A 27,812-nucleotide genomic window follows, 5' to 3' on the forward strand; every position below is an offset into this window, starting at 1 on the left:
CAGAGGCCTGGGGCCGATGGAGCTTCAGAGCACTGGACAGGAAGCTTGAGTACACTCAGGGCCTTGGAGGGGGGCTCAAAGATGCAACATATGAGATCCAGAAGTGAGAAGCCATTGACAGCTTGCAAGTAGAGAAGGGCCAAAACTGTGGTTTAAAGATGTTCACTAACACCTGATTTGCTGTGGTTTGGACAGCTGAATGCAGGGCAGACGAGAGGATTCAGAGACTAAAGTGGTTTTTACAATGTTTCAAGTGAGAGATGATACACGCTTCAACCAGGAAGCTTGGTAATACATTTTTATGTAATATTATTTTGTGAGAATCTCTCAATATCAATTTCTAGTTAGACACACACATGCACAGGGAATTCTCTGCTGGTCTAGCGATTAGGACTCTGCCTTTCTGCTGCAGGGAGCGTGGGTTGGATCCCTGGTCTGGGAACTTAGATCCTACATGCCACAAGACAGGGCCAAAAAAAAAATAATAATGAAAAATACATAATACTTAATAGGCCATTCTTGAGCTATTCATGTTCTAGTCCTTTATAAGAAACCCATCATGAAATTCTAGAAATCTAAGTCCTTATAACTAAATACTGAGATTGTTTCCACTTCTTATGTTATGAATATTACAATGGAAACCTTGTACATAAATTTTTTCTTCAAGTTTCTGGTTACATCAGGATAAATTCATAAAATTCAAACTACTGTTCGAAAGAATAATCGTTTTGAAGCCTCTGTCTATATATCCATCAAGAAAGAGTGTTCCAGTTTATACTGATCTACATTCCCACCAGTAAAACACAACCCAGGTAACTCTTGAATTAAGAATAAATTTCAGAACTTTCCTGGTGGTCCAGTGGTTAAGAATCCACCTGTCAATGTGGCGAACACAGTCCTGATCCAAGAAGATCCCATGTGCTGAAGGGCCACTAACCCGTTGCGCCACAACCATTGAAGCTCTCACTCTAGAGCCCCTGTTCTGCAATAAGAGAAGCCACTGCAATGAAAAACTTTCACACATCACAACTACAGAGTAGCCCCCATTCCCCACAACTAGAGAAAGCCTACTTGCAGCAACCAAGATCCCAAGCAGTCTAAAATAAATAAATAGATAAATAAAAGTTCAGTTTAAACAAGGTTGGGGCTTCCCAGGTGATGCTAGTGGTAAAGAACTCACCTGCCAGTACAGGAGAGTTAAGAGACACAGTTTCAATCCCTGAGTCAGGAAGATCCCCTGAAGGGAATGGCAACCCACTCCAATATTCTTGCCTGGAGAATCCCATGGACGGAGGAGCTTGGCAGGCTACAGTCCATGGGATCACAAACAGTCAGACACTACTGAGCAAACAGCATTAACTTACCCAAGTCAGTGTCTGGACCTCTCTCATCTTCACGCTCACTTCCAAGTTTAGCTGAGATGTCACGTGAGTTAAGATAGTGTTTCAAAGCCACTAGTGTGGTTTTGCACCAACTTTTGAAGGGCACTAACATCAGTCAAGGGCTTCCCTGGTAGCTCAGCTGGTAAAGAATCTGTCTGCAATGCAGGAGACCTGGATTCGATCCCTTGGTTGGCAAGATCTCATGGAGGAGGGCATGGCAACCCACTCCAGCGTTCTTGCCTGGAGAATACCCACGACAGAGGAGCCTGGCAAGCTACAGTCCATGGGGTTGCAAAGAGTCAGACACGACTAAGCACAGCACAGCACAATGTCAGTCAAATAATTCCTGTTTCAGTTTTAGACAACAAGAATCTATTGATGTTTTTATAGCAGAGGCAAGGAGGGGGTGCAGTGGAAAAGGCTAGCAGCATGTGGCTGAAACAAAGCTGTCCTTGAAAGACATAAACTTAAAAAGGTATTTGGCTGCAAGGCATAAGGACATGCTGCCAGAAGGAGTTGTTCAAACTAGATGCCAAATCAAGTAGGACCATAAGTGTCCTTTTTGAGATCTGAAGAGAAACTAGTAACTTGGCCAAGAAATTCAGTGTGTGAATGTGATTTAATTTACTGACATGCATGTGAATTAACACACATGTGCATACACACACACACACACACACACACATATTCCAATGAAAACAAAATTTCCACAAGCAGTTCCTTCAGGTAATGTCTTTTATTATTTAGTTAGAAAGCAGTACACAAACTTTCAAGTTGTTTCCATCTCTGTATAAGTGTGTTTCCAACATGTTTTTCATGCAGTAAGGATTTATGAAAGAGGGTGTAAACTCCAGAGCCAGCGCTGTGGTGAGGTTGGGACAGATCCTTGAGGAAGATGGGAAAACCAGCAAGTCAGACGCTGTAGGTTCACTACAAGTTCTTGGTGGGGGTACTTTGAGTAGGCTGCTCCCTCTTCAAGGAATGTCCTGGACTGCCAAGCCCTATTGGTCCCTCCATAAGTTAATTACATCTATTTTCTCTAGAGACCACAAATGGGCTTTAAAAGCATAGGTACGTGCATATCACTAAGAGTGGGCTTCTCTAACATCCCATCTTGACATACTGAAGGATTCGTGCAGACATTGCAAATCCCTGAGAATGTGAAATCATTAAAGAATGAGGCAAATATCCCTGTGGTTACCTGCATCTCTGCCTTAGAGGTTTAATGGTACTTAACCAAATGATATATTAATATATATTGATAAATACAATTTAAATGTTTCTTTATCACACTGTAACTTCCAGATTGTCTTTAGAAAAGAAAAAAGGTACAAAGTATGCATTTGTGTGTGTGTGTGATTAAGCAAAATGCTTCCTGATGGCTATTGAATTCTTAAAAGTAATCTTTGGAGTCTGTGAATAATGACTTACTAATGTCATCAAAGAAGATTTGTCAGGAAATGAATAAGGTTATTCTTTTTTTCTGATCATAATGGTAATTTGGTTAAAGGCTAACTCAAGTAAAAATAAATGGAATGGGAGGAGTAGTTCCTGGGTTTCTCATCTTGTTAATCTGGTCAAATACAAGATACTTCAACTAAAGTAGGCTGATGGTTATCACTGCTTCACTGAAGGAGAAAAGAAAATAGAATGTGGATACAACTTGACATTGGCTAGCAGTTACAATTACCATTAAAAGTGCAGAATGTATCAGTGTAATTGATGCCAACTAAGCTCAAGAACCTTTGAAACAGTTCCTTGAGAGCTGGCCTTTGATCCTCCAGTCATGTCCAGAGATTTGCCTTGGTTTCAAAGCACTGGCATTATTCCTGACAACAGCACTGCAATTCTGTCTGAGTCATGCCACCATTTTCTCCTTACTTATTCCCACCCTGCTTTGGAATTCTGAATACTCAAACAATTGTCATGCTCCAGGAAGCTCTTGTGGCCACTCACGATATCCAGTGGTGATACTGATGAGTTGCCTAAGGCATAGATATGATGTTTGGGTCCAGACTTATAACTGGGGAGGAGGGGCCTTCCCTGAAGCTTACTGCCACAGTGGTGTCATCACTGCCAAGTGAAAGTGTTAGTCACTCAGTCATGTCCGAATCTTTGCAACCCCATGGATTGTAGCTCACCAGGCTCCTCTGTCCATGGAATTCTCCAGGCAGGAATATTGGATTTGGTTGCCATTCCCTTCAGAGGATCTTCCAGACCCAGGGATTGAAACCAGGTCTCCTGCATTGCAGGTGGATTCTTTACCATCTGACCTAACAGGGAAGCTCATCATCATTGCCAGTCTCCTGTGAAATATACTGGACTCCATGGTTGATATTTAAATTTCATATCAACCGGAGAATCCTTAGTCGTGATGTTCCTGATAGCAACAACCTTTGGTTTTGTAGGATTTAGTCTAACTCCCCAGGTAATCCTGTGGTCATGTGTAGGATGAGTATGCCTACAGAGTCATTAGATCCATGTATATGTTTGGCAAGGGATTGAACCTCAAAGCCAATGATTTCAAAATCCAAGGCAGGGAGTGGGAAGAGTGATGAAGAGTCAGAATCACGTAGTCCTCAAGTGAGCAGGGACAAGGAAAGAGTGGAGAGTTAACATCGCCCAGGGAAATGTGCTAGGATTGTCTTACAGAGGAGATGCCCTAAGTGTTTTGATGGCATAACATTATAAGGACAGAAATTAGAAGGCAGAGAACCAGATCTCTTTCAACAAAGGAGTGAAAGCATTCTCTCACAAGTTCCTGAATGCAAGACAGTGAGCTGACATTTCCTTAAGTGACCATCTCCTCTACACATTAACATCACTGATCCTGAGCACTCTGGAGACCATGTGATCATCTGATCATCAATCAGATGCCCTAAGTGCAGGTCTGGTCTCTCTTCTGACCCACCAGGTGAATTTGGGCAAGATGCTAAACCTCATTGCAACTCTATTTCCTCATCTCCAAAATGGAGCTAATCATTGTCCCTCCTAAAGGGATTCATAGGGAATTAGGATTCCCTGGTGGCTCAGATGGTAAAGAATCGATCTGCAATGCAGGAGACCTGGGTTCAATCCCTGGGTTGGGAATATCCCCTGGAGCAAAGGGAATGCATACCCACTCCAGTATTCTTGCCTGGAGAATTCCATGAACAGAGGAACCTGACAGGCTATGGTCCATTGAGTCACAAAAAATCAGACACGAATGAGTGATTTTCACTTTCACTAAAGACACTGGCTATAGACCATGGGGTGGCAAAAAGCTGGACACAACTGAGTGACTGAGCATAGGATTAAAAGTCCACACTCAATAATTACAGTTGCTGCTACTAGTAGTAGTAAATTTAATTAGTGTTAACTTTATCTTTTTTAAAATTTATTTATTTATTTTTCGTTTCTGGCTGGGCTGAGTCTTTGTTGCTGCCTGGGTTTCTCATTGCAGTGTCTTCTCTTGTTCTGGAGCACGGGTTCTAGAATGCAGGCTGCAGTAGTTGTTGCTCATGGGCTTAATTGTCCCAGGGCATGTAGAATCCTCCTAGACCAGGGAATCAAACTCATGTCCCCTACACTTGCAGGCAGACTCTCAACCACTGTGCGTGCATGCTCAATCACTTTAGTTGTGTTCAACTCTTTGTGACCCCATGGACCATAGCCCACCAGGCTCCTCTGTCCATGAGATTTTCCTGGCAAGAATACTGGAGCAGGTTGCCACGCCCTCCTCCAGGGGATCTTCCCAACCTAGGGAGCAAATCCAAGTCTCCTTCCCTGCATCTCCTGCATTGCAGGCAATTCTTTATTGCTGAGCAATGGGGAAGCCCCTCAACCAGTGTACCACCAGGGAAGTCCAGCATTAACTTTATTTAAAAGCTTTCTTATTTCCTCATTGATCAAAACACCTTTTCCAAAGTCTGATGTGCCTTCTTAAAAGCATGTTTCACAGGAAAAAAAAAAAGTTTTTTTAAGCATATTTCAAAGCTATGGGGAGAGCTGAGTGGGGTGGCATGGTAGCTCCGTGTCTTCAGCCAGCTTGTCCCCAGCACTGCAAGCCACACTTGACTTTCACACAAAACTCAAGCAATAAGCAGAGTAACAATCTGCACACACAAGCAGAACTTGGGTGATCACATGGTCTCCAGAGTGCTCAGGATCAGTGATGTTAATGTGTAGAGGAGATGGTCACTTAAGGAAATGTCAGCTCACTGTCTTGCATTCAGGAACTTGTGAGAGAATGCTTTCACTCCTTTGTTGAAAGAGATCAGTTTCTCTGCCTTCTAATTTCTGTCCTTATAATGTTATGACATCAAAATACTTAATTACATGCTGGCTTTTTTTAATAATAGTAATTAACATTTACTAACTGCTTACTGTGATTTCAGTGGAAGGCTTTAAATGTATTGCCTTATCTAATACAGTTATCCATTGATATGGTTATATGTTTATAATTGCATTTTTATTGAAGTATAATTTATTTACAATGTTGTGTTAGTTTCTGGTGTACAGCAAAGTGATTCATTGTGTGTGTGTATGTGTGTGTGTGTGTGTGTGTATTCTTTTTCATTTTTGGCAGTGCCTCACAGCTTGTGGGATATTATTCCCTGACCAGGGATTGAACCCAGGCTTTCAGCAGTAAAAGCACAGAGTCCTAACCACTGGACCACCAGGGAATTTACGTTTCTCATATTCTTTTCCATTATGGCTTGTTACAGGATATTGAACGTAGTTCTCTGTGCTATATAGTAGGACCTTGTTGTTTAACTATTTTGTATATACTGGTGTGTATCTGTTCGTTACAAATTCCTAGTTTATCCCTCCACTGCTTTCTCATAGTGTGTTTTCTATGTTCGTGAGTCTATTTCCATTTTGCAAATAAGTTCATTTGTATCACATTTTAGATTCCACGTAAAAGTGATATCATGTGATATTTGTCTCTGTCTGACTTACTTCGCTTCATATGATAATCTCTAAGTCCATCCATGTTGCTGCAAATGGCATTATTTCGTTCTTTTTTATGGCTGTGTAGTATTCCATTGTTTATGTATACCACATCTTCTTTATCCATTCATCTGTTGATTAACATGTAGGTTGCTTCCATGTCTTGGCTATTGTAAATAGTGCTTCGATAAACACTGGGGTACATGTATCTTTTTGAATAAGAGTTTCCTCTAGATATATGCCCAGAAATGGGGTTTCAGGACTGTACATTTAGATTTTGTTTTACATAGTGGCTGCACCAATTTATACCCCCACCAACGATATAGGAAGGTTCCTTTTTCTCCATACCTTCTCCAACATTTATTATTTGTAGGTTTTTAGTGATAACCATTCTGAATGATGTGAGGTGATACCTCATTGTAGTTCTTATTTATATTTCTCTAATAGTTAGCAAAGTTGAGCGTCTTTTCACCTGCCTATTGGCCAACTGTATGTCTTCTTTGGAGAAATGTCTATTCAAGTCTTTTGCTCATTTCTTAATTGGGATGTTTTTGTTGTTGTTGCTGCTCTTGTTGATTTGTGTGAACTGTTTGTACATTTTGGAAATTAGGCCCTTGTCTGTCCCTTGGCTTTTTTCTATTATGGGTCAGTACTCTAAAAATAGTGTTAGTAGGTGCTAGATAATGGCTGTTAATTTTGTCCTTAATACAAACATACTGCCCTTTTGATCTAAGATTTTAAGACTTGGGTGAAGCAAACAACTAGCCGGAATTCATTCAGTGGTGAGGTTTTCTACACAGGCTCAGTCCCTTCTTTATCTATTTTCTTAAACCACATGCTTTTCCGCTTTGGCTACTCATTTCCCCTCTGGTCACACTTGTTTCATTTTGTTTCCACACTGGTCACACAATTTGAAAAGTACTGAGATTGCTCCAGATATTGTGTATGTTGTTATCTCTCCTTTGTACATGAGGAAACTGAGGCTCAGAATGATGAAAAATTGTTAACATCACCTCAGTGATAAAGTGCAGATAGATCCACGCTTCAGATTTGGGTAACTGTGGCTTCTAAGTCCATCATCTTTCCACTAAGGTGATCTTTCAGCCCCCAGCACGTGTTTTATCCAGAGTTGAGCCTTCCTTTAGTCTTGTCCCCTTCATTCCCAACTCCAAACCTTCCACTGTGTTAGAGGACAATTCTGTGTTTTGTTTTGCCACGCCACATGGCACGTGGGATCTTAGTTCCCCAACCAGGGGTCGAACCTGCACCCCTTGTGTTGAAAACTCAGAGTCTTAACCGCTGGACCATTGGGGAAGCCATCAACCACAATTCTGAAGAGGCCTCCCAGTCCTGCACACGTTGTTCATACCCTTCTTCAGCCTGAGGTATGCAGCCACCACCTTAGACATGGGTCAGAGTCCCAAGGATGGGCAGGGTGAACTCAAACCCACGAGAAAGGTCCTGCAGTGGGAAGCTGTGAGAACTCTGGCCCCACTCACTAGAGCCACTGAACTCCAAATTTTGGTGGCACAGAAGAAGTGAGGAGAGCCCATGCTAATTCCCCCCTGCCTAGAGAAACGCAGACTCAGGATCCCTGTTCCAGGGCTTAGAGTGAGGGCTCAGATTCTAGAACAGGCTTTGATTTCAGTCCTGGTCTCACCACTCGCTAGCTCTGCCACCTTGAACTGATTACCTAGCTTCTCTGTGCCTGGGTTTCCTCATCTGTAAATGGAGATATAACATCAACATACAGTTCAGTTTTGCTGTGACCATGAAGCACAATAATCATATCTGAAAAAATATCTAGTGTGGTGCCTGGTACATAGTTGGTGCTGTTTCAATCACTAAGTCATGTCCGACTCTCAGGGACCCCATGAACTTTGGCACCTCAGGTTCACCTGTCCATGGAATTTTCCAGGCAAGAATACTAGTTGTTGTTCAGTCACTAAATTGTGACTCTTTGCGACCCCACGAACTACAGCACACCAGGCTTCCCTGTCCTTCACTCTCTCCAAGAAATTGCTCAAATTCATGTCCATTCAGTCAGTGATGTTATCTAACCATCTCACCCTCTGTTGCCCTCTTCTCCTCCTGCCCTCTTTCCCAGAATCACGGTCTTTTCCAGAGAGTTGGCTCATCACATCAGGTGGCCAAAGTATTGGTGCTTCAGCTTTAGCAGCAGTCTTTCCAATGAATATTCAGGGTTGATTTCCTTTAGGACTGACTGCTTCCCTGGTGGTTCAGACGGTAGAGAATACTGGAGTGGGATTGCCATTTCCTCCTCCAGGGGATCTTCCTGTCCCAGGGACTGAACCCAAGTCTCCTGTGTCTTCTGCATTGACAGGTAATTCTTTACCACTGAGCCACCTGGGAAGCCCCTGGTACATAATTCAGTTCAGTTCAGTTCATTTCAGTCACTCAGTCGTGTCTGACTCTTTGCAACCCCAGGGACCGCAGCATGCCAGGCCTCCCTGTCCATCACCAACTGCTGGAGTCTACCCAAACCCATGTTCATTGAGTCAGTGATGCCATCCAACCATCTCATCCTCTGTCGTCCCCTTCTCCTCCTGCCCTCAATCTTTCCCAGCATCAGGGTGCTTCAAAAAAATTAACTGTTTTGGGGACTTCCCTGGGCTTCCCTGGTGGCTCAGATGGTAAAAAATCCTCCTGCAATGCGTGAGACCTGAGTTCCATCCCTAGGTTGGGAAAATCTCCTGGAGGTGGGCATGGCAATCCTGGAGAATCCTCACGGACAGAGGAGCCCAGCAGGCTACAAGTCCATGGGGTCACAAAGAGTCAGACATGACTGAGCATCCAATGGCTAATACTTCATGCTGCCAGTGCAGGCAGAGCAGGTTTGATCCTTGTTCAAGAAGCTAAGATCCCACAGGCTGTGCAGTGCAGCCAATAAATTAAAAAATAATAATAATAACAGTTCTTGTTGATAGTAAAATTTGTGATTTTTTTCTTAGGCAAAAACAAAGATCTCACTCAGACTTTCTGTCCCCCAAGACCAGTAGAGAATTTGGAGTTCTGAGTTTGCCCTCTGTCCTGGCATCCACACACAAAGGCAATTATTTTTCAGTTCACTTCTGTCTGGAACGCTCCCTAATAGGAAGCTCTCCCCAAGAGCACTCCAAAGGCAAGGCAGAAGCTACCCCTCACTTTCTAACATAAATGATTAGAGACCTCACAGCTTGTGAAGACCCCAGAGTCACTTCCTTATTCACAAGCACCACATCAACACGCCACCATTCCTTTCTTTGCTAAGCCCAATTTCACTATTCTGTATTTTGTCCCTACTATGTGCCAGGCACTGAGTTTGGTGCATAAGCCCCATTGGATGATGCAGCATCCCAGTGTATCATAATCTAGTGGAGAATGGAAAGTAACCAGTATACCAGCAAAAACACTGTCACTGGAAATTGTGATAAGTTCTCTGATGGATAAAATCAGAGACAACACTGTAATGGGGAATCTACTTAGAAGGGGAATAAAGGGAGAGACTCTCTGATGAAGAGACATTTAACCTGAGGGCTGAAAGGGGACCTGCCAGCTAAAGGAGAAGGGAGAGAACAGGTGCGTGCTTGGAGGGACTGAAGGAAGGCAGGTGGAGCTGGAGCACACCACGGGGCAGAGCATTTGTGGCGCAGGAGATCCGCCAGGTTCCACTTTTACAACTGGCCTCCTGTTGGCGTCTCATGGGACACTGAGACCTGAGCTTCAGGCTGAATATTTACAGCTAGTCTCCTGTTTGCTTTTCCTGAGAGGGGAGATAGGAGGGCTCCAGGTAAGGTGTTTATCATCAGCCTCCTGTGCGGGGGACCGCCCGTAAAGGGTTAAGTCTTGGGAGCTGCTCAGCAGATATGCAGAGCCTTAGGCACGTTCCTAAGCTCCCTGTCCCGCCACCCTCAAGAATTTTTATAGCCCTTAAAGCCCCAAGATGTCTTGTTTCTGCAACATGTAAGATAGATAATCTTATAGTGCTCTGTACACAATGGTAAGGGTCTGGTGATTGTATCCTGAGGTTAAAAAATAATCCTGTGCATGTCTTAAGTCACGTATTTTATCCTATAAATATTGTAGCCTAATAAAGAAAGGCATCAGCCATTTGTGGTCTGATCCTCTCAACCCCATCTTTTGTCTCTATCTCTTATTTTTCTTAGCGGGGACGCTCCGTTCTCTCCCTGTGCAGGTGCAACTCTTGCTTGTGCTGGCCGCGGCACTCCTGTTTGCATCTCAAAATGGAAATGACAACAGAAACAGGGTAGACAGTCTTTGTCTCTTGTAAACACCTTAAGATAACAGGCAAGGCAAGAACAAAGAGGGGTGAAACCCTGTTTGAGTAAGGGATTAAGGGATTGCCACTCTCCCTTCCCCCACTTCTTGGGGCAAGGGAAACACTACGCATGCTAGAAAGGCTCTTTGGGGTCAACAGTCAGAATAATGCCAGGCTTGCTCCTCCCAGAAGCCTTCCTGTCAAGATCCATCTTGGCTGAGGAGTGAGTGCTCTGCTCAGGAGAAGATCTTAAGACAAATTAGACAGAGGGGGACAAAACAAGATGATTGGCCTAAAGGAAGACAAAGACCCAAGAAACTGTCCCCATATACTGCAGCCATGAAATTAAAAGATGCTTGCTTCTTGGAAGGAAAGTTATGACAAACCTAGGCAGCATATTAAAAGGCAGAAACTTTGCCAACAAAGGTCCATGTAGCTATGGTTTTCCAGTGATCATGTACGGGTGTGAGAGTTGGAAAATAAAGAAGGCTGAGTGCCAAAGGATTGATGCTTTTAAACTGTGGTGTTGGAGAAAACTCTTGAGAGTCCCTTGGACTGCAAGGAGATCAAACCAGTCCATCCTAAAAGAAATCAACTCTGAGTATTCATCGGAGGGACTGTTGCTGAAATTGAAGCTCTAATATTTTGACCACCTGATGCAAAGAGCTGACTCATTGGAAAATAACCTGATACTGAGAAAGACTGAAGGCAAAAAGAGAAGGGGTTGCAAAGGATGAGATGGTTAGATAGCCTCACCAACTCAATGGACATGCATTTGAGCGAACTCTGGGAGATAATGGAGGACAGAGGAGCCTGGCGAGTTTCAATCCTTGGGGTTGCACAGAGTTGGACATGATTTAGCGACAGAACAATATAAAAGATTTAAACTTCCCAAAGGCGTGACTCTCTCTCTCAGTTTGCCTGTGGGTCTTTCTGCATGTACTTTACCAATATACTTCTTCCTTTTCTCCTTACCTTCTGCCTCCTCACCTGAATTCTTTCTTGACAAGGCAGGCATGGACTAGGGATCCAGGCCCTAGCTGCTGGACTCTGTGGTCTAATGGTTTAGGATTCCGGCTCTGGAAACTAAGATCATGCTCCCTGCTACTGCTCACTGACATTTGCTGCTGCGTGTGTCCAAAATCAGTTGGAGAATATCTTGGTCCCAAGTGAGGCAGGCATTAAGGACTCTAGTAGAGCTAGAATTTTATTTTTTAAAAACCTTACTTCTTTTACCTTTCTAAACAAAATGGGCCTTAGGAAGCACTGCTATCAATAAAGCTAGTGGAGACAATGGAATTCCAGCAGAGCTATATAAAATCCTAAAAGATGACCCTATCAAAGTGCTACACTCAATAGGTGAGCAAATTTGGAAAACCCAGCAGTGGCCACAGGACTGGAAAAAGTCAGTCCTCACCTCAATTCGCAAGAAGGGCAGTATTTAAAGAATGTTCAAACCACCGGACAATCGCATTCATCTCCCATGCTCCTAAGGTCATGCTCAAAACTCTGCATTCTAGGCTACAGCACTATGTGAACCAAGAACTTCCAGAAATCCAATCTAGGTTTGGAAAACACAGAGGAACCAGAGATCAAATTGCCAACACGCTGGATCATAGAGAAACAAGGGAATTCCAGCAAAGCATCTACCTCTATTTCATTGACTATGCTAAAGCCTTTGACTTGTGTGTTGTGGTGTGCTTAGTCACTCAGTAGTGTCCAACTCTTCGTGGCCCCATGGACTGTAGCCCGCCAGGCTCCTCTGTCCATGGGGATTCTCCAGGCAAGAATACTAGAGTGGGTTGGCTTGCCTTCCTCCAGGGGATCTTCCCAACCCAGGGATCGAACCCAGGTCTTCCACATTGCAGGCAGATTCTTTATCATCTGAGCCACCAGGAAAGTCCAAGAATACTGGAGAGGGTAGCCTATCCCTTCTCCAGGGGAGCTTCCCAACCCAGGAATAAACCGGTATCTCCTGCATTGCAGGCAGATTCTTTACCAGCTGAGTTACCAGAGAAGCCCTAAACATATCTAGAAACACTCATTTGGAGAAAGATGTTTTCATACAGTTTGGGTGAAAATGAAGCCATCCGACAGAACCGTGCCATAAACAACACCGACGAGTACAGGCTTCCAGGCTTGAATCCTTCCCAACCCCGTAGCTCCCGATTGCCTCTTTCTGGTCCAGGCCCCTGGTCACACTCTGTGTTAAACGGGCACCACTGGGTACATCTTCTGTTTGCTGTTAGTGTGAGGGAAAGGAGCCTGGATCTGCTAGTAGCCCATCTGCACCCCATCCAGGAACGGGGCACCGGGGTGATGGGCATAGAGTCTGGCTGTATGGTGTACCCCACGAAGCGGGGAGGCAGGTACTGCCTCTAATGGGGCACGATCTGGCTTGCTGGCAGTTGAACATGACGTTCATGAGCATGTTTGTGGTGCCCTTGGGCAAGCAACAGTTGGTCTGGGACCTAGTCAGGGGTGCCCGGGCCAAGAGCTGGACTGTGTGGATCATAACAAACCGGAAAACTCTTAAACAGATGGGGATAACAGACTATGTTACCTGTCTCCTGAGCAACCTGTATGCGGGTCAAGAAACAATAGTTAGAACCTTGTATGGAACAACTGACTGGTTCAGAACTGAGAAAGGAGTACAACAAGGCTGTTTACTGACACCCTGTTTATTTAATTTATATGCAGAGCACATCATGAGAAATGCTGGGCTGGATGAGTTACAAGCTGGAATCAAGATTACCAGGAGAAATATCAACAACCTCAGATATGCAGATGATACCACTCTAATGGCAGAAAGCAAACAGCAATTAAAGAACCTATCGATAAAGGTGAAGGAGGAGAGTGAAAAATGCCAGCTTAAAACTAAATGTTAAAAAAGCTAAGATCATGGGCATTCAATCCCATCACTTCATGGCTTTCTATTGAAAGGGAAAATGTGGAAGCAGTGACAGTTTCCCTCTTCTTGGGCTCTAAAATCACTTCAGATGGTGATTGCAGCCAGAAGGAAAGCTATGACAAACCTGGGCAATGTGTTAAAAAGCAAAGAGATCACTTTGCTGACCAAGTGCGTATAGTTTAGGTTATGGTCTTTCCAGTCACATGTGGTTGAGACAGTTGGACTATAAAGAAGGCAGAATGCCAAAGAATTGATACTTTAGAGCTGTGGTCTGGAGAAGACTCTTGAGAGTCCCCCAGAAAGCAAGGAGATGAAAACAGTCAATCTTAACAGAAATTGACCCTGAATACTCATTGGAAGGACTGATACTGAAGCTGAAACTCCAATACTTTGGCCACCTGATGTAAAGAGTCAGCTCATTGGAAAAGACCCTGATGCTGGGAAAGATTGAAGGCAGAAGGAGAAGAGGGCAACAGAGGATGAGATGGTTGGATGGCATCATCAGTGCAATGGATATGAACTTGAGCAAACTCCGGGAGATGGTGGGGCACAGGGAGGCCAGGCATGCTGCAGTCCATGGGGTCGCAAAGAATCAGACATGGCTTGGCAACTGAACAGCAACAAGAGACAAATGGAGAGACTTCTCCCCGCAGTCCAGTGATTAAGACTCCGTGCTTCCAATGCAGGGGACAGGGTTCGATTTCTGGTCGGTGAACTAAGACCCTACCTGCCGCAGAGGGCAACCAAAAATTTTTAAAAATTTAAAACAAAATGGCACCTCATTAGTTCCAATGACTAACAAATTCATGAATAGAATGTTTGTCCCCTACTCCTGTCTCCCCTCTCTGAATTCTTTTATTGATTGTGTCACCTGTCTCAGCCCTTAGCAGTGGAGTTATTTGCTTATCTGAGCCCCCCATAAGCAACACAGGAAATCACTTTTCTTGGAATAGGGAGTTTTCCACATTTACCATCACTCCCATATGTAATCACTGAACATTTGCCCACATAGTTCTCTTGCATTAAACTACATTTCTGGGCAAAAAGAGGAGTATGCATATTAGCTCAGAGCTTGTTTACTCCTTGGAAGGAAAGTTATGACCAACCTAGACAGCATATTAAAACGCAGAGACATTACTTTGCCAACAAAGGTCTGTCTAGTCAAGGCTATGGTTTTTCCAGTGGTCATGTATGGATGTGAGAGTTGGACTGTGAAGAAAGCTGAGCACTGAAGAATTGATGCTTTTGAACTGTGGTGTTGGAGAAGACTCTCGAGAGTCCCTTGGACTGCAAGGAGATCCAACCAGTCCAACCTAAAGGAGATCAGTCCTGGGTGTTCATTGGAAGGACTGTTGCTGAAGCTGAAACTCCAATACTTTGGCCATCTCATGTGAAGAGTTGACTCATTGGAAAAGACTCTGATGCTGGGAGGGACTGGGGGCAGGAAGAGAAGGGGATGACAGAGGATAAGATGGCTAGATGGCATCACCAACTCAATGGGCGTGAGTTTGGGTGAACTCTGGGAGTTGGTGATGGACAGGGAGGCCTGGCGTGCTGCTATTCATGGCGTCGCAAAGAGTCGGACACGACTGAGCAATTTAAATGAACTGAACTGAACTGATTTTTGGTAAAATGAAGCTCTCAGAGGAATAAAGAATCTTTTCTGTCTCTGCTGGATTTAAAGACTAGATTCTAACAGTCTTAGGAGAGTTAGGTGTTAGCATAGCTTTCAAAGAAGACCAAAAGAGTGAGCTGATTTCAGCCAAAATATGACAGGAGAGACCCCGTGTGTTCACTTTGAGTAATAGCTACTGGCATGAACCTGGTTTTCCCCTGATTAGAAACAGAAAGAATAAATCAGGAGCTTGGAATGAACACAATTTCACTACTATATATGACAGATGGCTGATGGGGGCCTACTGTCTAGTCCAGGCAACTCTACCTAATATTCTGTGATAACCTATATGAGAAAAGAGTCCATTTATTTATTAATAAAAATAAGTGACATTTCACATTTAAAAAAAGAAAATTATAGGAGTTAAGTGTAAAAATGTCCTTTATGCACCAGAGCCATTCTTAAGAAGTTTATTTTTTTTCTGTAATTAGTTGCCACATTTCCAAATACAACTTAATAAACAAGAAAGTCAGCTCAGATTCAGTGTCACTAAGAAATAGGAAGTTAGCCTTAAAAATGCATTCCAATTAGGTGCAGACAAGTACTGTTTGAGTCCACTTACATAAGTTACCTGCATGCATGCCTGCCAAGTTGCTTCAGTTGTATCTGACACTTTGCAACCCTATGGACTATAGCCCACCAGGCTCCTCTGTCCATGGGATTCTCTAGGCAAGAATACTGGATGGACTGACATGCCTTCTTCCAGGGGAACTTCCCAACCCAGGGATCAAACCTGTGTCTCTTACATCTCCTGCATTGGCATACGTTCTAAGTTGTTTCAGTCATGTCCAACTCTTTGTGACCCTCTGGACTGTGGCCTGTCAGGCTACTCTATCTATGGGATTCTCCATGCAAGAATACTGGAGTGGATTGCCATGCTCTCCTCCAGGGGATTTTCCCAACCCAGGGATTGAAGCCGCACCTCTTACATCCTGTATTGGCAGGCAGATTCTTTACTATCAGAGCCACCTGGGAAGCCCATAGATGGTACCTAGAATAGTCAAATTCATAGAGTCAGAAAGAACATTAGTAGATGCCAAGGGCTGGGGATGGGGTGGGAAGCGAGGAGTCAGTGTTTAATGAGAACAGAATTTCAGTTCAGAAAGTGAAAAGTTCAGGAGATAGATGATGGTGAGAGTTTCACAACAATGTGAATGTACTTCGTGCCACTGAAATGCATAGTAAATACGGTTAAAATAGTATGTATTATATTATGTGACTTTTACAATAAAAAACATTAATAAAATAAATGGATCTGCAGGGAAAAAAAAAGAAGTTGGGTCAGTAATGAGCTGTCTTTCAGCCTTGATGAGACGTGGTGTTACCATTGGTAAACATAGCACATTTGGTCCATGTACTATCCAGCGGCCATTTCAACTCTAAACTTTCAGGAGCCTGTGATGACGACTGGAGATCTGGGTTCTAGTCTTGCCTTTGCCTTAGGTGGTTAAGTCACTGAGCTTCACCCGGCCTCAGGGTCAAGAAGGAGCTAGGCGATTGGATTCGGTGCTCTTGTAGGCTCTTCTTTGCTGTGTTCAACTCATAACTTTCAAAACTTCCACCCAAATTCCCAGGCCTGAAAGAGTCCCCACTGCAACGTGTCCAAATATTTGGCACTCCCCGAGCTTGGCTGTCAGTGTTTGGGAACACTGTGGTCCCTGTTCCCAAAAAAGAAGACCTGAGTACAGAAGGCCAGTCGGGAGCCAGGGAAGCAAGACTCAGACATGAAACCATGGGAAGCACATTGGACTCTTCAAACACCGTCTCATCAAGCAGGGCTGGGAACTGGGTGGAGGACCTGCTTGACACCCTCTCTCCCTGGATAAGGACTCCCAGATTCCATCTGCTGGGCACGAGGGGCTTCTGAGTGTTTTGCAGTCCTCTGAGATACATTATTATTCTTCGAATTTCTAATCTTCTGGCCCAGGCTGGTGCATCAGAAAAGTTCAAGTTTACTAGGCATTGAATGTGGCAGGCAATGTTCAGAACATTTTGCATATTTTAACTCATTTCACCTTCCCTACAAGAGCCTCTGCAGGCAATTACTGTCCCCACCACATGGGTAAAGAACTCTTAAGCCAGAGGTTAAATAACCAGTTTGAGACCACACAGCTCCTAAGCGAACCTCAAGTCCAGGCAGTCAGCTCCACAACCCATGGTCTTGGTCACCCCCCAATACTCTGAACCCCCACAGCTCTGCAGAGTGGCTGCAGAGCTGCATTAATGAATACATGTTGAGTGAATCAATGTTGAGTGAATGTTTGAATCAAAATGCATAACTCACTTCAAGATTCAAGATCCCACTGAGCAGTGTTCCTAGATTCCAGATTCTCCCAGCCCCTTCCTTTCCTTTCTGGCCTCTATGGGCTTCTTGGCCAGCAGGTCAATTTCCGGCCCATGTAAGGTGTTTTCCCTTCATGACTACAGAAAACTCGTGGCTACCTTTGGAGAGGCAGCCTCACCCATAATTCCCAGCCTTGCTCACTCAGATTTATGTTTATTTTTCTTTAACTGATAACAAGTACCCCTGGGCCTGGGCTAAGGAACACCTGCGTGCCCTGCCCATTATAGGCATTTTGTTAAAGCACCCGATGTTCTTTTTAGGCTGTGAACCAGGAATTCAGGATGCCATCAGGCCACACACCTTAACTCTCCACCCTAAAGTGAGCCTTGCCTCAGGGAATGTGTCTCACATACCCCTCTATCCCCCATCAGCCTCCCTAAAGCAGGTTCAGGCTCCACTTTAACTCCATCACTTCTAGTGATGGGAAAGAGGAGAGAGAAACTAGTATCTAGTACGAATGCTAGGCTAGCTATTTCAAAAACTTTATGCTTTTACATATACAATATTATTGTACTGATTCTACAGGTAATGAAAGCAATGAATGGCCAGGATGTTTGCATAACTTGCCAGGGTTAACCTAGCCAGTGAACAGCAGTGCTGGAATTCAATCCCAGATAAGTCTGGGACCAAAGTCCATGCTTTTTCTACCCCATGCTCTCTTTGAAGGTGCTTATTAGCACTTCCCCTGGGCTTCCTCTAGGATGCCAGAATCAACGTTTGGGTAGGAAAACAAAACAAAACAGTATTTAAGGACCATTTCTTTATTTGCAAAATAGGAATAAAAATAGTTCCTACCACAAAGAGTTCTGAAAAGGGTTAAATGAAAAAACCCAAATGAAGAATTTAGCACCAAGATTAAAAAAAAATAAGCACCACTACCCTTCCTCTTCCATTATTTTCCTCCTCTATCTCCTCTGGACAACAGGCGAACAAAAACTGGACCTCACACAAGAGAAGCAGTAATGCCAGGCCATTTGGAAGATAAAGGAGCAGTGTGGTGGTAAAAAAAAAAAAAAAGTAGGTGGTGTAAACATGTAACTATATATCCAGACAGGGTTTCAAATGAATACAATTTAAAATCATGTGCTGGGACTTTCCTGGTGGCACAGTGGCTGAGAATCTGCCTTCCAATGCAGGGGACATGGGTTTGATCCCTGGTCTCAGACAGTAAAGAGTCTGCCTGTAGTGCAGGAGACCCGGGTTCGATCCCTGGGTTGGGAAGATCCCCTGGAGAAGGAAATGGTGACCCACTCCAGTACTCTTGCCTGGAAAATTCCATGGATTGAGGAGCCTGGTTGGCTACAGTCCATCGGGTCACAAAGAGTCGGACATGACTGAGTGACTTCACTTTCTTTCACTTTCTTTCTTGGAACTAAGATCCCTCATGCTGCTGGACAACTAAGCCCCTGAACCTCAACGAAGACTCAGCACAACTAAAGAAATAAAATAAATAATCGCAAGCTAGTAAATATGTTTTCAATAGAGAAATTAGTTAAGTTCTGATTCGAATTTTTTTTTTTTTTTTTTGGCCACACCACTCAGATTTTGTGATCTTAGTTCCTTGACCAGGGAGCGAACTCAGGGCCATTGCTAGGAAAATACTGAGTCCTCATCTCTGGACCACCAGGAAAACTCAAATTTTTAAAGAACTGCCAGAAATTCAACAGAGAAAATCACACATGCAATAATAACAACAAAAAAGCAACAAATAACAAATAAAGCAACAAATAACAAAACACAGAGTTCTGAAATGTTATGTGTTGTCAGAATTGGGCCAGCCCCACAGCCTGGTGGGCTACAGTCCATGAGGTTGCAAAGAATCAGACACCACTGAGTGACTAATGTTCTCATACTGAAAGGTCTTCCAAGGTGGCGCAGTGGTAAAGAATCTCCTTGCCAATGCATGAGTCACAAGAGATGTGGGTTTGATCCCTGGGCTGGGAAGATCCCCTGGAATGGCAACCCACTACAGTAGTCTAGCCTGGAAGATTCCATGGACAGAGGAACTAGCAGGTTACAGTTCATTGGGTTGCAAAGAGTTGGACACGACTGAGCACACACACCCCCACACATCCATGCTAAAACACAAGCACTGGATTCAAAAACAAAATGCAATTCAATCCTATGCCTACTTTACTGTTTGTTTTTTTTTTTTTTAATTTTAGCATAGCTGGTTGCTCAGTCATTAAGCTGTGACAGACTCTTTGAGACCCCATGGACTGCAGTACTACAGGCTTCCCTGTTTTCACTATTTCCTGGAGTTTGCTCAAACTCGTATGCATTGAGCCTGTGATGCCATTTAAACATCTCATCCTCTGTTGTCCCTTTCTCCTCTTGCCCTCAGTCTTTCCCAGCATCAGGGTCTTTTCCAGTGAGTCAGCTTTTCGCATTAGGTGGCCAAAGTCAGCTTCAGCATCAGTCCTTCCAATGAACACCCAGAACTCCTTTGGATAGACTGGTTGGATCTCCTTGCAGTCCAAGGGACTCTCAAGAGTCTTCTCCAACACCACAGTTCAAAAGCATCAATTCTTCGGCGCTCAGCTTTCTTTATAGTCCAACTTTCACATCCATACACGACCACTGGAAAAACCATAGCCTTGACTAGATGGACCTTTGTTGACAAAGTAATCTCTCTGCTTTTTGGTATGCTGTCTAGATTGGTCATAACTTTCTTTCAAAGGAGTAAGCGTCTTTTGATTTCATGGCTGCAATCACCATCTGCTGGTTCCATCACTTCATGGCAAATTGATGGGGAAACAATGGAAACAGTGACAGACTTTATTTTCTTGGGCTTCAAAATCACTGTAGATGGTGACTGCAGCCATGAAATTAAAAGACGCTTGCTCCTTGGAAGAAAACCTATGACCAACCTAGACAGCATATTTAAAAGCAGAGACAATATTTTGCCAACAAAGGTAGTCTAGCCAAAGCTATGGTTTTTCCAGTAGTCATGTATGAATGTGAGAGTTGGACCATAAAGAAAACTGAGCACTGAAGAATGCATGCTTTTGAATTGTGGTGTGGGAGAAGGCTCTTAAGAGTCTCTTGGACAGCAAGGAGATCCAACCAGTCCATCCTAAAGGAAATCAGTCCTGAATATTTACTGGAAGGACTGATGCTTAAGCTGAAACTCCAATACTTTGGCCACCTGATGTGAAGAGCTGACTCATTGGAAAAGACTCTGATGCTGCGCAAGATTGAAGACAGAAGGGGATGGCAGAGGATGAGATGGTTGGATGGCATCACCTATTTGATGGGCGTGAGTTTGAGCAAGCTCCAGGAGTTGGTGATGGACAGGGAGGCCCGACATGCTGCAGTCCATGGAGTCCCAAACTGTTGGACATGACTGAGTGACTGAACTGAACTGATGCATGTTTTAAAAATCCTTAGTATGCAGTAGCTTCTGCACAACTTCCTACTCAGTTTTCTCTTTTTTTCCAGAGAATGACTTTATTAAAGTTGTATATCTAGATATAGACCTATATTTTTATCCTGTAGGGCTCTTTTACTAACCAATCTAAGTAGTCCTTTGCTAACCATCTTCATATCCTATTCAGTGTTCCTGTATTAATACTAACTAAGGAGTCATCTCCAATTAATGGAAGCTTCCCTGGAAGATGGACTTTTCCTTCTTGTTAAACTCTGTGTATCACTCAAAGACCCTGTAATTTTAATTAAGATCCAGATAGATTATCAATAGTCCCTGGACAACCAAAACGTCAGCTAATGATTTCTCTCATTCTGTCATTGTGTGATATAAAATCCATTGCTATATTCCTAGTGTTTTCCTAAAACGATGCCAGAAACTATATATGTGAAGAAGATATTTGAATAAATGAATAAATAAATAAACACATAAATCAATATTTACCCTCTTTGAAAAACGGGTTCTTCAATGCTCTACTTTTTAATTTGACTTTGTTGAAAGCACCAGTTGGCTCTAAGTAATAACCCAATATTCTTTCATTTCACCAGAGGTATATAGAATAATATATTGGACATTTTTTTCCATTGAATTAACCCTGAACTCTGTGATGCTGGGAAAAATTAAAAAAGGGAACAAAGCTTTAAGACTTACTCAAAATACACACACTTCCTTTTATGTCATTTTGGATACTTGATTTCTAGACACTGAGCACAAACACTGAAATAAATTCTATGGTATCTTATTTTCTGAGATGTAAATGCCCCTCTGAATCCTGCCATGACTTAGTTTTGAGGCTTAGGCAATAGGTGGAAATATTCAACACTCTGCATTTCATTAGAAGCTTTCACTGAATTCATTAGGACACAGATAAATAGTTTACATCAGGAGATTAAAGAACAATTAAAATAATTATAGGAGTACAGAAACAACTTTGAAACTAGTGAGAATTCTCCTAAATGTGTAATTGCATTTTCAACACAATTAGGTGCTTGATTGTGCACAATCTTTAATTAATACATTTTAACACATAAACCCTTAGATTGGGGGGTGGGCGGGGAACTGTCTTTGTCTACTGCCTTTTGGCAATCTGAAAAATATATAGAGTTTTCTCTCTACCCTTTACCCAACAGGTTGCTCAAGTTTTGAATGGTGAACCTAGAGTATGTCATACAGAGCGAAGTAAGTCAGAAAGAGAAAAACAAACATCATATATTAACACATATATGTGTTAGGGGAAGCATACTGACTGAAACTGCCCACCCTGGCCAGGCACCATAGTTAACTATATGCATGAGTTGTTTTACGACAGGAGATCCTGATAAGGAATACGGAACTAATAAGCCACCACCAACTGGTAGAGTTCAAGAAAGGTCAAAAAGTGACACCACGTGTCCAACCGCCTCCCAGAATCCTCCTCTCTGGCAGCCATCTTGGCTGAACAAGGCGTGTACCACCAGGAAGGACTCTGAGTCAGAATGATTGGCTAAAGACAACTGGGAAACTAATCCCATTACCATAAAACCCGAGACTGAGAGCCATGTCACAGAGCAGCTCTCCTGGGTTCCCTTACCCTACTGCTCTCCGTCCTGGTACCCTTTCCCAATAAAATCTCTAGCTTTGTCAGCACATGTCTCCTTGGAAAATTCATTTCCGAGTGTTAGACAAGAGCCCACTTTCGCGCCCTGGAAGGGGTCTGCCTTCCTGAAGCATACGTGTCGACTGAAAAGGATGCCCAACATGAGAATTGCATGTTAAGTCTTATCAGGGGCAAAATGAGAACTGCAGCCTGGGAGATGGCGCTGAGAGACTGCCCTAAAGAGATAGTGGGGGAAGATCAATATATGTGATTTCGGTGAAGGGAGAGTTCACGAAATCAAGCACTTATCTTATTCTACTAGTCACAGGAAGCTGATGTCATCACGAAGGGATTCAGTGTTTTTCTAGATATGAGGAAATGAAAAGATTGGGATCATGAAATTAGTTCCTGAAAATGTCTATCTAAAGACCTGTTTCACCAGTTTTCCTGGAGCACAGAGTGCATCATTCCCCATCCTGAATGCCCTTTGCGTGTGTTGAAGGTCAGCAGCTACAGCAGCACAGGATTCCATCCCTTCAGAGGCAAACGCTCTTCCTTCAGTTCAGTTCAGTTCAGTTCAGTTCAGTTGCTCAGTCGTGTCCGACTCTTTGTGACCCCATGAATCGCAGCACGCCAGGCCTCTCTGTCCATCACCAACTCCCAGAGTTCACTCAGACTCACATCCATCGAGTCCGTGATGCCATCCAGCCATCTCATCCTCTGACCTCCCCTTCTCCTCCTGCCCCCAATCCCTCCCACCATCAGAGTCTTTTCCAATGAGTCAACTCTTCGCATGAGGTGGCCAAAGTACTGGAGTTTCAGCTTTAGAACCATTCCTTCCAAAGAAATCCCAGGGCTGATCTCCTTCAGAATGGACTGGTTGGATCTCCTTGCAGTCCAAGGGACTCTCAAGAGTCTTCTCCAACACCACACTTCAAAAGCATCAATTCTTTGGCGCTCAGCCTTCTTCACAGTCCAACTCTCACATCCATACATGACCACAGGAAAAACCATAGCCTTGACTAGACGGACCTTAGTCGGCAAAGTAATGTCTCTGCTTTTGCTCTTCCTTGGTAGGTGCCAATTTGTAGTTGACATATGGAATCTAGAAAAATGGTACAGATGAACCTATTTTGCAGGGCAGGAATAGAGATGCAGACATAGGGAACGGACTCCACATAGGGTGGGAAGGAGAGGAAGGCACGAACTGAGAGAGTAGTATTTACATATACACACTACCATGTGTAAAATAGATAGCTAGTGGAACCTGCTGTATAGCGCAGGGAGCTCACTTAGATGGGTGGGATGGGGGAGGAGGGAGGGAAGCTCAAGAGAGAGGAGATATATGTATACATAAGGCTGATTAACATTGTTGTACAGTAAAAACTAAAACAACATTGTAATTATACTCCAGTTAAACATGTTTGTAAGTTTTGAGTGGTTCAAATTCATGTAAGTATAATCTGTTTAATATTTGTAGACAATGGTTAAAAGTTTGACATTTTTTTACCATAATTAAATATGAAGATTTGAGAGAACACTATATTGAAACGTATGTTTCTTAATTTTCATTTATCTACCTTTACAAGCTGGGTTGAAATGTAGCAGGAAAAATTCTTCAAGTAAGTTATTTTATATCACTGATGTCCAGGTTTTATGAAGACTAACAGGTTTTTTTTGGGAACAGAGGTGGAAACACAAAATTTTTTAAAATAGCATTCAATTAAAAAAAATCAGTCAAGAAGCTAGGTATAATTTCATAAGAAAAAAAATCAATAACCATTACCAATTAGAGGATATAATGAGAAGCTTTCAAATCAACAAAATGAAAAGAAAAAAGAAATTTGGGAATAAATTTAACACAGTGTGCAAAACTGTAAAGGAGAACCAAAGTCACTGGTTGGGGAACAAAGATGCCCACCAAATAGTGGGTTTTTGGGGCTGTGACCCTATTAAGAGTCTAGGAAGGTATTTGTACATGCTGTGCTGTTCTTAGTTGTTCATTCATGCCCAGCTGTTTGCAACCCCATGGACTGCAGCTTGCCAGTCTCCTTTGTCCATGGTGATTCTCCAGGCAAGAATACTGAAGAAGGTTGTCATGCCCACCTCTAGATCTTCCAAACTCAAGGATCGAACCCAGGTTTCCCGCATTGCAGGAAGATTCTTTACTGTCTGAGCCACCAGGGAAACCCAAGAGTCCAGCAGACATGGGCATTTATGCAGCAGTAACTCCTCAGCCAGCCCTGCCACTGTTCTTCAATATCCTCCTATTGCATATCTCCATAGAATAGAAGTCTATGAGGATGTAAGGAAAAAACGTAGTTTTTCAGGCACTCCTAATTAACAGATCATCTGGCATCATAGAGAATTCAGATGTCAAAAATAAAATGGTGCCAAAGTCAGCACAGCAAAGATCTAGAAACTATAGGTAACTTATATTCCTATGCTTGGAAAACCTAGGTATTTATTACTAGATAACTATAGGTAGGACTCGAAGAAACTTGACTTCAACAATCTTTGGCAGCAATGTTTTCGAGCTATACAAGATAATAAAAGAGTAAGAACAGAAGCCATTCAAGTTGAATGGAGAAAATCAAGTCAATTTTTAAGTATAAGGATACTGGAGAATATATCAGTTTAGAAAAATGATTTAGAAGGCAGTGACACTTTTTGTTGTTGTCACTAATTTGTGTCTGACTCTTTTGTGACTCCGCGAGCTGTAGTCTGCCAGACTACAGGTGCTACAGTTCCTACAGGCTCCTAGGTCCATGAGATTTTCCAGGCAAGAATACTGCTGTGGGTTGCCATTTCCTCCTAGGGGATCTTCCCAACCCAGAGATCCAACCCACATCTCCTGCACTGGCAGGCAGTTTCTTTACCACTGCATCACCTGGGAAGCCCTGTGATACTTTTCAGTCAATAATTTTGTCCTACACAATTGCATAGTTAAGCAACATATTATGATAAAGTAATAGTGAAAATTCCAGCTACTAAGGTCCTAGAAAAAGACCTTGATGCTGACCCTGATGCTAGGAAAGACTGAAGACAGGAGAAGGGGACAACAGAGGACAAGGGGTTGGATGGCATCACCAACTCAGTAGACATGAGTTTGAGTAAGCTCCGGGAGATGGTGAAGGACAGGGAAACCTGGTGTGCTGCAGTCCATGGGGTCACAAAGAGTTGGACACGACTGAGCGACTGAACAACAACAACAAGGTCCTAGTGGAGGAAAGCCCCCTGCTCCCCCTCGCCCCAACCAGGGTGCACAGAATCAACAGGCAGTAGAGTCGAAATGGAATTGAATTCTGGCTCCTCCTCTTAGTAGGTTGGGCAAGGTCACTGAACTTTTAATGTCTCTGAACCTTTTGGAACTTCAGTTTCCTTTGCTGTAAAATGAGGGTTCATCCTCATTCATGAATGTTGTGTGAAATCAAGCAAAAATGCACAAGGATTATTAGTTCAGCATCTGGTCCAAATCCACTGGGTTTTTTGTGGTATGAGGTTCAGATAAAGGCTCCCAGCATCTACTCTCCAGCTCAACAACTGATCATAATTCTGAGCTATGTGTCAGCTTCCCCCTTCCAATGCTCAGGGCAAACCTTGGAGCTTTTTCTGATTGAGCCACTGTCACTTTTTGCCTAGATTACTCCCCATTCTTGCCACTACAGGCGAAGAACAGCAGAGTGGCTGGTGACCCTAATATAAGTCAGATCATATCGCTCCTATACTCAAAACCTTAAGATGGCTCCTACCTCATTCAGCAAAAGCCAACATCCTTGCAGTGGCCTCCATGATCCAGCCCCCATGAAGCCCTCACCATCTCTGCTAACTCTCTCCTTCATTCAGACCACTGCAGCCACTCTGCTCTCTTTGCTGTTTCCTGACACACCAACCTCACTCCTGTCTAGGAACCTCTGATCCAGCGGTGTTCCCTGCCTGGGACCCCCATCTTTGATGTCCACTTAGCTATCTTCCACATCTCCTTTGAATGTTTTCAGTACATATCACCCTGATCATTCTGACAAATTGCCCCTTTCCCCTCACCTGCACACTCCATTTGCAGCGACCGGCTCTGTCCTTTCTCTGTAGCACCATTACGTTCGCGTATGGGTGTGTGCTCAGTCGTGTCTGACTCTTTGAGACCCCACGGACAGTTGCCTGCCAGGCTCCTCTGTCCTTGCCATTTCCTTCTTCAGGGGATCTTCCCAATTCAGAGCTCCAACCCACCTCTCCTGTATCGACAGGCTGATTCTTTACCAGTGAGACACCTGGGAAACCCACCTTCCAAGTATGCTGTATAATTCATCTCTCTTTTAGGTTTATTGTCTGTCTCCCATTGCAAGAATGTAGACTCCACAAGAGCAGAGTCTTTGTTTAGTTCTTTTTTTGTTTTGCCCCAAGGATCTAGAATAGTACCTATACATGGTAGAAATTCATTTTTCAAAGAATGGTGTTGTGTCAATAGAAACACAATATATATGATACACATCTCATAGCAATGTTTCAGTGCTTGGAAAACTGGAAATTCCATAATTCAGAACTCCCTATGCCCTAATCTTGGTACGTAACTTGCATTTTCATAATGGGCAAAAACACTGAGAAAATTGAGCACTCTTAAATATGGCCCATATAAAATCTGAATATGCTTAGTACAGACTGGGTGTTAATTCAAAACCAAATTCAATGTGGCCAAAACAAAAACCTTGAAGAAAAGTTTGGAGTGGAAATAGGCGGATGATGCTTGGTGGGTAGGAAAATGGAGGAAATCTGAAGAAAAAAATAACGAGGATCATGACCCATTAACTATAGGCCTGTAGAATACTCATGCAAAAAAACTCAATACTACATTGACTTGGGTCCACTTTTCTTGCTAGGGTTGGTGATGGGGGTTGCTCTGCCCTCTGGTTCCCAGATGGGGAATTAATGGCTCCTTGTTCAGGTTACTCTATTGCTATAAAATAAATCACTCCACAACTTAGCAGCTTCAAACAAGCATTTTATTTTGTTGACAGTTTTGTGGGTCTGGACTTCGGGAAGGGCTCATCTTGGCAGCCCTCAGCTGGGTGTTTCTCCTGCTATGGCAGTTGGCAACTGGATCTGCAGACATCTGAGAGCTCAGCTGGGCTGGCCGTCCAGGAAGGCAAACGCACTTGGCTGGCAGTTAATGCTGGCCATCAGCAAGAGCTCAAGCTCGGTGGCTGACCAGAACACCTGTTGGTCTCAGGTGCCTGGTGTCCCGCAAAAAACCAGGTGGAAGCTGCAGGGCATGTTCTAATCTAGCCTCAG

Source organism: Budorcas taxicolor, chromosome 2 (genome assembly GCF_023091745.1).
Source record: "Budorcas taxicolor isolate Tak-1 chromosome 2, Takin1.1, whole genome shotgun sequence".
Classification (NCBI taxonomy): domain Eukaryota; kingdom Metazoa; phylum Chordata; class Mammalia; order Artiodactyla; family Bovidae; genus Budorcas; species Budorcas taxicolor.